The sequence below is a fragment of the Nerophis ophidion genome, linkage group LG02 (genome assembly GCF_033978795.1).
Source record: "Nerophis ophidion isolate RoL-2023_Sa linkage group LG02, RoL_Noph_v1.0, whole genome shotgun sequence".
Classification (NCBI taxonomy): domain Eukaryota; kingdom Metazoa; phylum Chordata; class Actinopteri; order Syngnathiformes; family Syngnathidae; genus Nerophis; species Nerophis ophidion.
In genome coordinates this window covers 9,330,451-9,345,804 of record NC_084612.1, presented here as the reverse complement: position 1 = coordinate 9,345,804, position 15,354 = coordinate 9,330,451, and positions in this window count along the sequence as shown.

The window sequence follows — 15,354 nt, the reverse complement described above, 5'->3', positions numbered from 1 at the left end:
CCCCAGGTGCATGTCTTTGGAAGTGGGAGGAAGCCGGAGTACCCGGAGGGAACCCACGCAGTCACGGGGAGAACATGCAAACTCCACACAGAAAGATCCCGAGCCCGGGATTGAACCCTGACTACTCAGGACCTTCGTATTGTGAGGCAGACGCACTAACCCCTCTGCCACCGTGAAGCCCCGGTCAAACCATTCAAAAGTTAATTTCCAGGGTGGCCATCTTGGATTTTGGGCTCTCACAAAGTTTGCCCGGCAGTTTGAAAAATACACCCCGGCCACATTTTTTAATAACCCTCCTTGATGAGAAATCTATTGAGAAACGGACCTTTCTTCTCCACGGTCACGGAAATGTCTTAGATGACCCAATTAATAGTCAGTTCCCAAGTCCACCTCTTCCAAGTGTGCTGGAACCAATTAAGTCCAAATTTGAGTGCTCACACTAGCCCAAGTGTGCCCTAGTTCGGTATACGTTACTAAGTGTGATTGCGTCTTTGATTAATCAACTGTAGTAAATACGCACATTTATCCAGATTGTTGGTCCTATGAGTTGTAGAAATTGTTAAAGGGGAACATTATCACCAGACCTATGTAAGCGTCAATATATACCTTGATGTTGCAGAAAAAAGACCATATGTTTTTTTAACCGATTTCCGAAATCTAAAAGGGTAAATTTGGCGATATAAAAGCATTTCAATTGATAGCCTGTCGGAGGGATGACCTTTCACCCGTGACGTCACAACGTGAAGCGGATCCGCCATTTTCTCAATCTCATTACACGTACCAAGTCCAATCAGCTTTGTTATTTTCTGTTTTTTCGACTGTTTTCCCTTACCTTGGAGACATCATGCCTCGTCGGTGTGTTGTCGGAGGCTGTAACAACACGATCAGGGACGGACTCAAGTTGCACCAGTGGCCAAAAGATGCGAAAGTCCCTCGTTTGTTCCGCACACTTTACCGACAACAGCTATGGTACGACAGAGATGGCGAGAATGTGTGGATATCCTGCGACACTCAAAGCAGATGCATTTCCAATGATAAAGTCAAAGAAATCTGCAATATTGGAAAATAGACCACCACTGAATCTGCCGGAGAGTGTGAGCTATTCAGGGACGACGTACCTCGGGAGCACGGCAAGCGATGATTGCAGTCTGTTCCCGCAGACGAGCGAGGTAAACCCCCTGGATGTCTTGGCTAAGACGTGATTTATGCCACTTCTTTTTCTGTCTCATTTTGTCCACCAAACTTACAACGTTGTGCATGAATGCACAAAGGTGAGTTTTGTTGATGTTATTGACTTATGTGGAGTGTGCTAATCAGACATATTTGGTCACGGCATGACTGCAAGCTAATCGATGCTAACATGCTATTTAGACTAGCTGTATGTACATATTGCATCGTTATGCCTCATTTTTAGCTATATTTCCCTCCACCCACATTTAATGCCAAACAAACACATACCAATCGTTGGTTAGAAAGCGATCGCTGAATTTGCCCTCGCTTCCTCCTGTGTCGCTGTCTGTCGTGTCGTTTTCGTCGGTTTCGCTTGTTTACGGTTCAAAGCGATATGGCTCAATAGCTTCAGTTTCTTTTTCAATTTCATTTTCGCTACCTGCCTCTACACTCCAACCATCCGTTTCAATACATGCGTAATCTGTTGAATCGCTTACGCCGCTGAAATCCCAGTCTAAATACGAGCTACTATCGCTATACCTTTCTGTGCTATCCGCCATGTTTGTTTCTGTGGGTTTCACGCTGTGACGTCACATGATAATAGACTGGTGGATATACCGATGGTGAAAATCAGGCACTTTGAAGCCATTTTTCGGGATGTAGCGTGATGGGTAACATTTTGAGAAAAACTTCGAAAAATTCCAAAGACATGCACCTGGGGATAGGTTGATTGGCAACACTAAATTGGCCCTAGTGTGTGAATGTGAGTGTGAATGTTGTCTGTCTATCTGTGTTGGCCCTGCGATGAGGTGGCGACTTGTCCAGGGTGTACCCTGCCTTCCGCCCGATTGTAGCTGAGATAGGCGCCAGCGCCCCCCGCGACCCCGAAAGGGAATAAGTGGTAGAAAATGGATGGATGGAACTTCGAAAAATAAAATAAGCCACTGGGAACTGATTTTTATTGGTTTCAACCCTTCAGAAATTGTGATAATGTTCCCCTTTAAATCATTGCTAAACTAACAAGGCAGGCGACCATTTACCAAAGACGAGCATGAATGCTACAATGGCAGACGTCCACAACTCCAGAAATATCTTTATATGAGACAAGGCTCTTCTTCTGGATCCCTCCCACCGCCATGCAATATTCCTAAATTTGATTTTCCAATCTGCTCTCCTTTTATTGGTTTGGGTGTTATTAAACGCGATTGCCTCATCTTAATAGAATATATTTCCGTGAGCGCGTGGACCTGGTTGGGAGTTGATATTCAAATTCAATAACATGGCCTGTACTTAGTGCATGGCACTAATAAATGCCAATGTCTGATGCCTATGCAGGCGGGGCTCAGCGTGCAAGTCGCGGCAAGCAGTAATAACGTCAAGAACGGCCTTCAGGAGATGGCGGGAAACCCAGGTGACCTACATAAAGACGTAGGAAGGATGAAAGGATGGAGGCACTAAAGGGAGGAGAGTCAGCTTTTCATATTTCCGTGTATTTATGTTCTAACTAGACGAGACAAAGCTCTCGTGCAGAACGCACACACTAGCACTGATCACGTACGCCAGAGCTGCAAAGACTGGAAACGACAACCAGGTGTCTGATCCTCTCTCCTTGACAATATATGGATCACAAGACATAACATGGACGACGGAAAACCCCAAAAAGTTCCTATTCCTACTCATGGCCTGGCCGCAGTGTGTCATCTTTTGGCCTTTGCAAGGTTAAATAGTACCTGAAAGTCAGAGGGGTGTGGCCACGGGTGTGTTGACGCCAAAGTCTCTGAGGGAAGTAACGCAGCTGCAGGAGGATGCTGGCTCCGCTGATGTCTCCGGTAAGAGCAGACTTATCACCACAATTTTCTCACCGAAAAATGCCGGTTGACATGTGGTCGGGATACATGTTCGCTTGACCGCTCTGTTCCATAGTAAAGCTTCAACTTCGGGAATTTTAAACAAGGAAACACCGGCTGTTTGTGTGGCTAAAGGCTAAAAGCTTCCCACCTCCATCTTTCTACTTTGACTTCTCCATTATTAATTGAACAAATTGCAAAAGATTCAGCAACACAGATGTCCAGAATACTGTGTAATTATGAGATTAAAGCAGACTACTTATAGCATGGGTGTCATTTGGTCCGCCGTGTAATTTCACTTGGCCCTTGAGGCAATATCAAATTAACATTAGAGCTGGCCCGCAGCTGTAACACCGCATTCACCGCTAACACTCTTACTTGCCAACCCTATCGATTTTCCCGGGAGACTCCCGAAGTTCAGTGCCCCTCCCGAATTTCATCCCGGACAACAATATTTGGGGTGGGCTTTAAAGGCACTGCCTTTGGCGTTCTCTACAACCTGTCTCCACGTCCGCTTTTCCTCTATACAAACAGCGTGCCGGCCCAGTCACATAATATATGCGGCTTATATACACACTCTTGAATGCAAGGCATACTTGGTAAACAGCCATACAGGTCCCACTGAGGGTGGCCGTAAAAATAACTTTAACACTGTTACAAATATGCACCACACTGTGAACCCACACCAAACAAGAATGACACATTTCGGGAGAACATCCGCACCGTAACACAACATAAACACAACAGAACAAATACCCAGAACGCCTTGCAGCACTAACTCTTCCGGGACGCTACAATATACACCCCCCGCTATCACCAAACCCCGTCCACCTCAACCCCACCGCCGAAAAGAGGCATTCAATTTTTATTTAAATTTTATTTGATATGCCATTGATATTTTTTAATTATTATTATTATTTAAAACTCGATTTTGCATGTCACTATAAAGTTATATAAGTCTTGCTTGTTCAATATTCAATGCAAAACTTGTTTGGGTCCCTATTAAAAGGTTAATTTGTTCAACCTCGGCCCAAGGCTTTGTTCGGTTTTAAATTTTGGCCCATTCAGTATTTGAGTTTGACACCCCTGATTTATAGCTTGGATAAGGCTGGAAAATAATGTCCGCTACAACCCGAGACGTCAAACGCACGCGTCATCATACCGCGATGTTTTCAACACGACACTTCGCGGGAAATTTAAAATTGCAATTTAGTAAACTAAAAAGGACGTATCGGCATGTGTTGCAATGTTAATATTTCATCATTGATATATAAACTATCAGACTGCGTGGTCGGTAGTAGTGGGTTTCAGTAGGCCTTTAAAACTTAGCACCCTTCTGTTCTTACGATTTTTTAGCAGTGAACTTGGGAAGCTGTTCTTGCAAAAGGTTGCAGCCTTAAGAAGCTTAGCACCGGTGGTGAGTGACCTTTACTTTTATTAGGAATATTTCTATTTCATCATGATTATTATTATTATGGAGCGAATTCTTTGCATATGATCAGCACAATGGATTTCTTTTTCATTAGTTGTGTAAAATGCCAGTCAGTGAGTGACAAGAAGGGCAGTGCCTGACAGATTACCACCCCCGCCCATCTCGTCCTCTTTCTCCTCCACCGGAGGGATCTGTCAATTTGAATTAATATGCGCAAGGCTCACTGGTTTCCATTTGTTGGATGAGGTTTTCGGTCAACTTTATCAGGTGGGTAACATTATCAAGAGCTTTGCCGGGAGGTTCTTCATCTTGTTCTCATCCGCGTGTGGCCAGCACTTGTCACTGTCAATCACCAGGTGATAATACACAGACTATTCCCTCATTTGGTTTAATAAAATCTCTGGGCTTATTTGAACTGCAGTCATTACAGCAAATAATTGCTGCATTGAGGTTTTAGCCCGGCCACAGCCTCGGGGATAAGAACAGACTATTGCTATATGAAGGATTTGCCTGGTGGGTGGATTTGTTTTTTTAACCCGAGCTCCCCAGTTGTTCATATTTCCGAAATGAATATTACATTTGAATCCAGATCTGGCTTTCTTTATTCAAACTAACATTGTTAATACGCATTATCTGAATATGGAGTCATCCGTTTTCACTCTTTTGTCTGCGCTCAGGCTGCCAAGGCCGCTTCCACGGGGGACTGCCAGCTGTCAAACCAAATTGGGGATCTGAAAATCGGCGGGTCTAAAGCTCTCAGAGGGTAAAAGGACTTGCACGAAGGAACATATTTTACCTGTGCAGATTGACTATTGTGAATGACAAATGCAAACAATAAAATGACCGGTTGCTCTTTGATGTTGACTTGGCAGTCTGAGAAGAGTAATGTGTTTAGTTCAGACACGATTGCTTTAAGACTGCAAGGGAAGCTCGGAATCTGCTATTTGACAACAGCTGACTTTCTCTGTATTCATTGTGGTATCATCACAGTGCATTAAACAGTGATAAACTTACGGGTAAATGCTGGCGCACAGAGTGGGTTGTTCCATGAATTGTTACCATGAATTGATTAACGTGGACCCCGACTTAAAGGCCTACTGAAATGAGATTTTCTTATTTAAACGGGGATAGCAGGTCCATTCTATGTGTCATACTTGATAATTTCTTGATATTTCCATATTTTTGCTGAAAGGATTTAGTAGAGAACATCGACGATAAAGTTTGCAACTTTTGGTGCTGATAAAAAAAGCCTTGCCTTTACCGGAAGTCGCAGACGATGACGTCACAAGGGTGAGGGCTCCTCTCGTCCTCACATTTCCCCATTAATTTGAGCGAGAATGAAAGATTCGTGGATGATGATATTGATAGCGAAGGACTAGAAAAAAAAATTAAATAATAAAGTTTTTTTAAAAAAGGCGATTGCATTGGGACGGATTCAGATGTTACTAGGATAATTCTGGGAAATCCCTTATCTTTCTATTGTGTTGCTAGTGTTTCAGTGAGACTAAATAGTACTTGATAGTCGGAGGGGTGTGTCCACGGGTGTCTTGAGGCCAGCGTCTGAGGGAAGTCACGGCAGATACAAGGACGGCGCAAACTCCACAGATCTCCGGTAAGAGGCGACTTTTTAACACAATTTTTCCCACCGAAACCTGCCAGTTGACAAGTGGTCGGGAACCATGTTCACTTGACCGCTCTGATCTATAGTAAAGCTTCCCCTTTGGGCCAGTGTCTGAGGGAAGTCACGGCAGATACAAGGACGGCGCAAACTCCACATATCTCCGGTAAGAGGCGACTTTTTAACACAATTTTTCCCACCGAAACCTGCCAGTTGACAAGTGGTCGGGAACCATGTTCACTTAACCGCTCTGATCTATACTAAAGCTTCACCTCTGGGAATTTTAAACAAGGAATCACCGTGTGTTTGTGTGGCTAAAGGCTGACGCTTCCCAACTCCATCTTTCTACTTTGACTTCTCCGTTATTAATTGAACAAATTGCAAAAGATTCAGCAACACAGATGTCCAGAATACTGTGTATTTGCGTGACGAAAAGAGATGACTTTTAGCCGCAAATAGTGCTGCGCTGATATTTCTGACAGTCCGTGACGTCACGCGCATGCGTCATCATTTCGCGACGTTTTCAACAATAAACTCTGTGGGAAATTTAAAATTGCAATTTAGTAAACTAAAAAGGCCGTATTGGCATATGTTGCAATGTTAATATTTCATCATTGGTATATAAACTGGGGCTTCACGGTGGCAGAGGGGTTAGTGCGTCTGCCTCACAATACGAAGGTCCTGCAGTCCTGGGTTCAAATCCAGGCTCGGGATCTTTCTGTGTGGAGTTTGCATGTTCTTCCCGTCAATGCGTGGGTTCCCTCCGGGGAACTGTGTTGGCCCTGCGATGAGGTGGCGACTTGTCCAGGGTGTACCCCACCTTCCGCCCGATTGTAGCTGAGATAGGCGCCAGCGCCCCCCGCGACCCCAAAAAGGGAATAAGCGGTAGAAAATGGATGGATGGATATATAAACTATCAGACTGCGTGGTCGGTAGTCGTGGGTTTCAGTAGGCCTTTAAACAAGTTGAAAAACTTATTTGGGTGTTACCATTTAGTGGTCAATTGTACGGAATATGTACTGTACTGTCCCATCTACTAATAAAAGTTTCAATCAATCAATCAATCCACTGCAGCCAAAGTAGACAGGTATTGGATAAAGGCTCCGCTTTGTCCCACCCATCGGAAGCTGAGCGTCTCTGGAGGTGTACAGAAAGCGGGCCTTACCTAGGCTAGCCATGACACTGAGCTTCTGTCTGAAGCGTAGTACCTTTTTGATTGACAGGCAAACTGTGCGAAACAGTTATCCAGAAGTATATATATATATATATATCTAGACCATTGCCAGAGTATTTTTCAAGTTTCATTCCGAGTTGATAGGAAAGTGACTTTTTCTTTGAAAAATCTAGCATTTTCAATTTTTTTATCTGTTATTGGTGTGTATCGTGTTCAGAAAGAAGCAGAAAAATTAGCTTCCCCCACTTCACAGACCAGCAGCCACCACCGGTTTGGTTGTACTGCAGACTTGTTTTTACTTGGGAAACTTCAACATTGATAAAAATTGCTTATGTGTTTGTGTATGTTACACAAATAGTATTTCATGACAAAAAAGTTGTTTTTGTTTTTTTGCTTAAAAATAAGAAAATGGGGTTGGTTGTCACACTTTTAAAGGCCTACTGAAATTAGATTTTCTTATTTAAACATGGATAGCAGGTCAATTCTATGTGTCATACTTGATCATTTCGCGATATTGCCATATTTTGGCTGAAAGGATTTAGTAGAGAACATCGACGATAAAGTTCGCAACTTTTGGTCGCTAATAAAAAAGCCTTGTCTTTACCGGAAGTATGTGTGCGTGACGTCACCGGTGTGAGGGCTCCTCACATATTCACATTGTTTATAATCTGAGTCACAAGCAGTAAGAGCAATTCGGACCGAGAAAGAGACAATTTTCCCATTAATTCCAGCTAGGATAAAAGATTTGTGGATAAGGATATTGATAGTGAAGGACTAGAAAAAATAGAATAAAATAAAAAAGCGACGGCTCCGGGCGGCGGCAGTGTGAGCGTTTCAGATGTAATTAGACACATTTACTAGGATAATTCTGGAAGATCCCTTATCTGCTTATTGTTTTAATAGTGTTTTAGTGAGATTGTAAAGACATACATCAAAGTCGGATGGCTGCGGTGAACACGCCAGTGTCTCAGAGAGAAGCCGAGGAGCCAAGCTCACAGCTGCCTTTTTTGACAGCTACTGCAGGTGGACAAATAATCCAATGATGTCTCAGGTAAGATATATATCACAATTTTCCCATCCAAAAACATGCTGGTTGACGTAGAGAAACCTGTTCGCTTGACCGCTCTGTGTTAAAGCTTCACAACAAACAAAGAAACACCGGCTGTGTCTCGGTGCAAAAGACAGCTGCAATCCACCGCTTTCCACCAACAGCGTTGTTCTTTATACTCTCCATTATTAATTGAAAAAATTGCAAAAGATTCAGCAACACAGATGTCCAAAATACTGTGTAATTATGTGATGAAAAGAGATAACTTTTAGCCGTAAGTGGTGCTGAGCTAATATGTCCCCTCCAACCAATAACGTCACAAGCACGCGTCATCATACGCGTCATCGTTCTGCGACATTTCCAACAAGAAACTCCGCGGGAAATTTAAAATTGTAATTTTATAAACTAAAAAGTCCGTATTGGCATGTGTTGCAATGTTAACATTTCATCATTGATATATAAACTATCAGACTGTGTGGTCGGTTGTAGTGGGTTTCAGTAGGCCTTTAAAACTTCCCACGAGGGCGTCTCTTAAATTGGCAACTATATAAATCAGGGGTGTCAAGTGGGCTGGACTGGTAAAATCATGGCACGATAACATAAAAGTAAAGAAAACATCAGATGGTTTTCTTTGTTCGAAAATAGAACAAGCCCATTCTGAAATTGTACAAATCATAATGTTTTTTTTACAAGTACCTGTTGCGGTTAATAGTATATATACTTTGTTTGTCATTCTTCAGTCAACACATTGGTGTTAATTTTCAATAATAAAAAACATATCAAAATCAAATTACAGTATGTTATTTATGTAGTTTTCCTCAACTGATTTACTTATATCATGTGGTTTATTTTGGACATGTGTAGCATCATCTACAACGATACAAAGAATTGCTATTGCGACATCCAGTGGACATATTTAAAACAGCTGTTTCTTTCATTCAAAATTTCCAGGTTAATTTCTATACTTAGCAAACTCATCCCGCAGGCCGGATAAAATCTACTCGCGGGCCTGATACGGCCCTCGGGCCGTACGTTTGACACTCCTGATATACAGTACATAGTCATCACTACAGTAACAGCTTAAAGCACATATATGATGGATGTCATTATTTTTAATCAAAGGACACTGTTTCACAACAACAGTTTTTTTTTAGGTGCAAGCTGAAGGAAAGCTGTAGTTTAGATGGTAATTAGCTATCTCACTAACTAGTCTATACTCTCGGCAGGGTCCTTTAGGGTGCATGGGAATTTGCCCAACCAGTCTACATGCGCTTTGTGGCGTACCTCGGGAAATCCTGTGGGGAGTGCTCAGAGAGTATGGGGTATCGGACTGTCTGATTGTGGCAGTCCGCTCCCTGTATGATCAGTGTCAGAGCTTGGTCCGCATTGCCAGCAGTAAGTCGGACACTTTTCCAGTGAGGGTTGGACTCCGCCAAGGCTGTCCTTTGTCGCCGATTCTGTTCATAAGCTTTATGGACATAATTTCTAGGCGCAGTCAAGGCGTTGAGGGGTTCTGGTTTGGTGACGGCGGGATTAGGTCTCTGCTTTTTGCCGATGATGTGGTCCTGATGGTTTCATCTGGCCGGGATCTTCAGCTCTCACTGAATCGGTTCGCAGCCGAGTGTGAAGCGACCGGAATGAGAATCAGCACCTCCAAGTCCGAGTCATGGTTCTCGCACGGAAAAGGGTGGAGTGCCATCTCCGGGTTGGGGAGGAGACCCTGCCCCAAGTGGAGGAGTTCAAGTACCTCGGAGTCTTGTTCACGAGTGAGGGAAGAGTGGATCGTGATCGGTGCGGCATCTTCAGTAGTGCGGATGTTGTACCGCTCCGTTGTGGTGAAGAAGGAGCTGAGCCGGAAGGCAAAGCTCTCAATTTCCCGGTAGATTTACGTTCCCATCCTCACCTATGGTCATGAGCTTTGGGTTATGACCGATAGCAGGTACAAGCGGCCAAAATGAGTTTCCTCCGCCGGGTGGCGGGGCTCTCCCTTAAAAATAGGGTGAGAAGCTCTGACATCCAAGAGGAGCTCAAAGTAAAGCCACTGCTCCTCTACATCGAGAGGAGCCAAATGAGGTGGTTCGGGCATCTGGTCAGGATGCCACCCAAACACTTCCCTAGGGAGGTGTTTAGGGCACGTCCAACCGGTAGGAGGCCACGGGGAAGACCCAGGACACGTTAGGAAGACCGGGATCCCCCGGGAAAAGCTGGATGAAGTGGCTGGGGAGAGGAAGTCTGGGCTTGCCTGCTTAGGCTGCTGCCCCCGCGACCCGATCTTGGATAAGTGGAAGAAGATGAATGGATGGATGGATGGATGGATGGCTAACTAGTTGTTACACGGTCCCTAGCCTTGATGCTAGCAAAAACATTGAGTTGGGGTTGGTCATCTGGTTCTCTTCAGGGTTGATTGTCATGTCTACTTATATGTTCATAGTATGGATCTAACCATATGAAAATTTCACATCACCGTTATTGTGACCAAGTTTATGAGGGTTATCATTTTTATCGCAGTATTGTTGAATGTGCTCAAAGGGTACTTGTAAAAAAAACTGGACCTGCATTGGTATCTACTTTACAGTATGTAGTTGTGTAATATTACCAACACACATGTCCAAAACATTACCTACTTGGGGAAGGAAAATATGTTAAATTGAAGGTGCAACTTAAAACTAAGTTTGTTTGGGTGTCAAATTAATTAGCAAGTGATAGCTTTCGATAAAGTTCACAGTCGGCAGTTTTGAAAAAAATAAAGGCAGTTTCGCACATTCAATTAAGTAATCCAATCTTCCCCATTTTGATTACGTTCATTAGTATATTTGTTTGACCATGCAAGGTCATGGGTTGATTAGCTAAAGATATAAAAAACAACTCATTACAAAAGCAGCGGTGTGGATATTTTGCACCCTTGTTAGCCTCGGATTGTTTAGCTCAATGTCAAGGAAGGCAAAGGTGCCGTAAACGTATTTGCTTTTGCGGTCGTCTTTGATTTGTCCGTGTCAAAAGTGCGCTGATGACCTTGTCTCAAATAAGCAGGCAGGACACTAATTACCTTTGTCAGTCAAGTGCACATGGAACAATATACAATCAAAAAACAATGATGAGGTCAATCATTTGTATTTACTCCCAAACTTGGACAATGTCATCCCTACCAATTAATACAACCGCTCACGCATTAAATTAGTTTTTTTCCACTCGCCCGGAAAAATAACGAGGTGTAATTGTTAAGAAATCAATTCATCAACTGAGCGCCAAAGAAAGTGTGGTCAAAAACTAAATAAATGCGAGACGCAGATGGCGTGGATGCATCTAACTCTCCAGGGATATTTGCTGTGCAGCGCCCCGAGACGTTCAATTTAAACCGACGCAAACGCCAAGTGTGTACTGTTGCTAAAGTCAGCAAAGTGTCTTTAAGCAAACAGAGTTTTTTAGATACATTGGTTCTTAACTTGGGATTTGAAAGCAGTGTTTTTCAACTTTTTTCGAGCCAAGTCACAGTTTTTTCATTGAACACATGCGAAGGCACAGCAGAAAACATTAAAAAATGAAACTTAGTAGCCAATATTGAGAGTCAAAAGTTGTTCTTGCAATTGTATATGAATTTAAACCATAACCAACCCTGGATCACTATAGCTCTTGTCTCAAAGTAGGTGTACGGTCACGACCTGTCACATCACGCCGTGACTTATTTGGAGTTTTTTGTGTGTAGTGTTTTCATTTTTGTCTTGCGCTCCTTCTTTGGTGGCTTGTCCTGTAACAGTTTCATGTCTTCCTTTAAGCGCTATTCCTCGCACCTGCAATTTTTTGGAAATCAAGACTATTTAAGTTGTTGCTATCCTTTGTTGATTGTCACGTCATGTACGGATGTACTTTGTAGACTCTGTCTCAGCTCCACAAGCTGTTAGTTTTTGCTGTCGTCCAGCATTCTGTTTTTATTTACGTACTTTGCAGTTTGATTGATTGATTGAAAATTGTATTAGTAGATTGCACAGTTCAGTACATATTCCGTACAATTGACCACTAAATGGTAACACCCGAATAAGTTTTTCAACTTGTTTAAGTCGGGGTCCACGTTAATCAATTCATGGTCAGTCAGTTCAGTTTTAGTTTCGTTTTGCATAGCTTCCCTAAGCTTAAAGTTAAAGTACCCATGATTGTCAAACACACTAGGTGTGACAAAATTATTTTCTGCATTTGACCCATCACCCTTGATCACCCCTGGGAGGTGACGGGAGCAGAGAGCAGCAGCTGTGGCCGCGCCCGGGAATCATTTTTGGTGATTTAATCCACAATTACAACCCTTTATGCTGAGTGCCAAGCAGGGAGGTAGTGGGTCCCATTTTTATAATTTTGGTATGACTCAGACTTAGTGGCATTACCCTTTACTTTTGGTTTAAAGGCCTACTGAAATGAGATTTTCTTTTTTAAACGAGGATAGCAGGTCCATTCTATGTGTGATACTTGATCATTTCGCGATATTGCCATATTTTTGCTGAAAGGATTTAGTAGAGAACATCGACGATAAAGTTCGCAACTTTTGGTCGCTAATAAAAAAGCCTTGCCTTTACCGGAAGTAGCAGACGATGTGCGCGTGACGGCACGGGTTGTAGGGCTCCTCACATCCTCACATTGTTTACAATCATAGCCACAAGCAGCTAGAGCGATTCGGGCCGAGAAAGCGCCAATTTCCCCATTAATTTGAGCAAGGATGAAAGATTCGTGGATGAGGATATTGATAGTGAAGGACAAGAAAAAATAAATAAATAAAAGTAAAAAAAAAAAAAAGGCGATTGCAGTGGGAGCAATTCAGATGTTATTAGACACATTAACAAGGATAATTCTGGAAAATCCCTTATCTGCCTATCGTGTTGCTAGTGTTTTAGTGAGATTATATAGTACCTGAAAGTCGGAGGGGTGTGGCCACGGGTGCAGTGACCGCCAGTGTCTCCGTGGGAGGAGGTAATAGTCGCCACAACAGCTGCAGGAGGACGCTGGCTCCGCTCGTAACCACGGTAAGAGACAACTTATTACCACAATTTTCTCACCAAAACCTGGTGGTCGGGATCCATGTTCGCTTTACCGCTCTGTTCCATAGTAAAGCTTCAACTTCGGGAATTTTAAACAAGGAAACACCGGCTGTGTTTGTGTGGCTAAAGCCTAAAAGCTTCCCACTTCCATCTTTCTACTTTGACTTCTCCATTATTAATTGAACAAATTGCAAAAGATTCAGCAACACAGATGTCCAGAATACTGTGTAATTATGCGGTTAAAGCAGACTACTTATAACTTGGATCGGGCTGGAAAATAATGTCCGCTACAACCCGAGACGTCAAACGCACGCGTCATCATACCGCGACGTTTTCAACAGGACACTTTGAGGGAAATTTAAAATTTCAATTTAGTAAACTAAAAAGGCCGTATTGGCATGTGTTGCAAAGTTTATATTTCATCATTGATATACAAACTATCAGACTGCGTGGTCGGTAGTAGTGGGTTTCAGTAGGCCTTTAAGCATTAGATACCGTTTTACCTTCACACTGCCTCTGCCAATTGTGATCACAACAACAAACCATGTTCCCTACATCTACAAAGCAATTAGCTACCTGCTTCCACCTACTCATATGGAAGAGTATAACATGGTTACTCTGCTGCACTCTAGACAGCACCGACACTCAACAACGGCAAAATATTTGCTGATTATAATTACTGGTTTGCAAAAAATATTTTTAACCCATTTAGGTGACATTACATTATCTCAGACGGCACACCAGACTGTATCTCGCGGCACACTAATGTGCCGCGGCACAGTGGTTGAAAAACACTGGCTTAAAAATGTAACCGTCTTCATAAACACACTGGCATAAACATACTATGACTGCTTCCAATGATTGATTGATTGATTGATACTTTTATTAGTAGATTGCACAGTACAGTACATATTCCGTACAATTGACCACTAAATGGTAACACCCGAATAAGTTTTTCAACTTGTTTAAGTCGGGGTCCACGTTAATCAATTCATGGTACAAATATATACAGTCATCACACAAGTTAATCATCATAGTATGTATATTGAATTATTTACATTATTTACAATCCGGGGGGGGCTTCACGGTGGCAGAGGGGTTAGTGCGTCTGCCTCACAATACGAAGTTCCTGCAGTCCTGGGTTCAAATCCAGGCTCGGGATCTTTCTGTGTGGAGTTTGCATGTTCTCCCCGTGAATGCGTGGGTTCCCTCCGGGTACTCCGGCTTCCTCCCACTTCCAAAGACATGCACCTGGGGATAGGTTGATTGGCAACACTAAATTGGCCCTAGTGTGTGAATGTGAGTGTGAATGTTGTCTGTCTATCTGTGTTGGCCCTGTGATGAGGTGGCGACTTGTCCAGGGTGTACCCTGCCTTCCGCCCGATTGTAGCTGAGATAGGCGCCAGCGCCCCCCGCGACCCCGAAAGGGAATAAGCGGTAGAAAATGGATGGATGGATGGACAATCCGGGGGGTGGGATGAGGAGCTTTGGTTGATATCAGTACTTCAGTCATCAACAATTGCATCAACAGAGAAATGTGGACATTGAAACAGTGTAGGTCTTATTTAGTAGGATATGTACAGCCAGCAGAGAACATAGTGAGTTCAGATAGCATAAGAACAAGTATATACATTAGAAGTACATTTGAGTTGTTTATAATCCGGGGAGATGGGATGTGAATGGAGGAGGGTATTAGTAAAGTGTTGAAGTTGCCTGGAGGTGTTGTTTTAGAGCGGTTTTGAAGGAATATAGAGATGCACTTACTTGTATACCTGTTGGGAGTGCATTCCACATTGATGTGGCATAGAAAGAGAATGAGTTAAGACCTTTGTTAGATCGAAATCTGGGTTTAACGTGGTTTGTGGAGCTCCCCCTGAGCTAAGGCTATGTGTTTAGGGCTATGTGTTTAGGGCGCTTTCTTGTTAATATTTCAAAGTGTAAAAATGCTCTGTTGTGCAGGATGGAGCTGCTCAATCGGCGAGAAATGCAGAAAGCTATTATATTGCACTCCCAACAACTCGGGAAGAAGACCAGTATGAGAAGT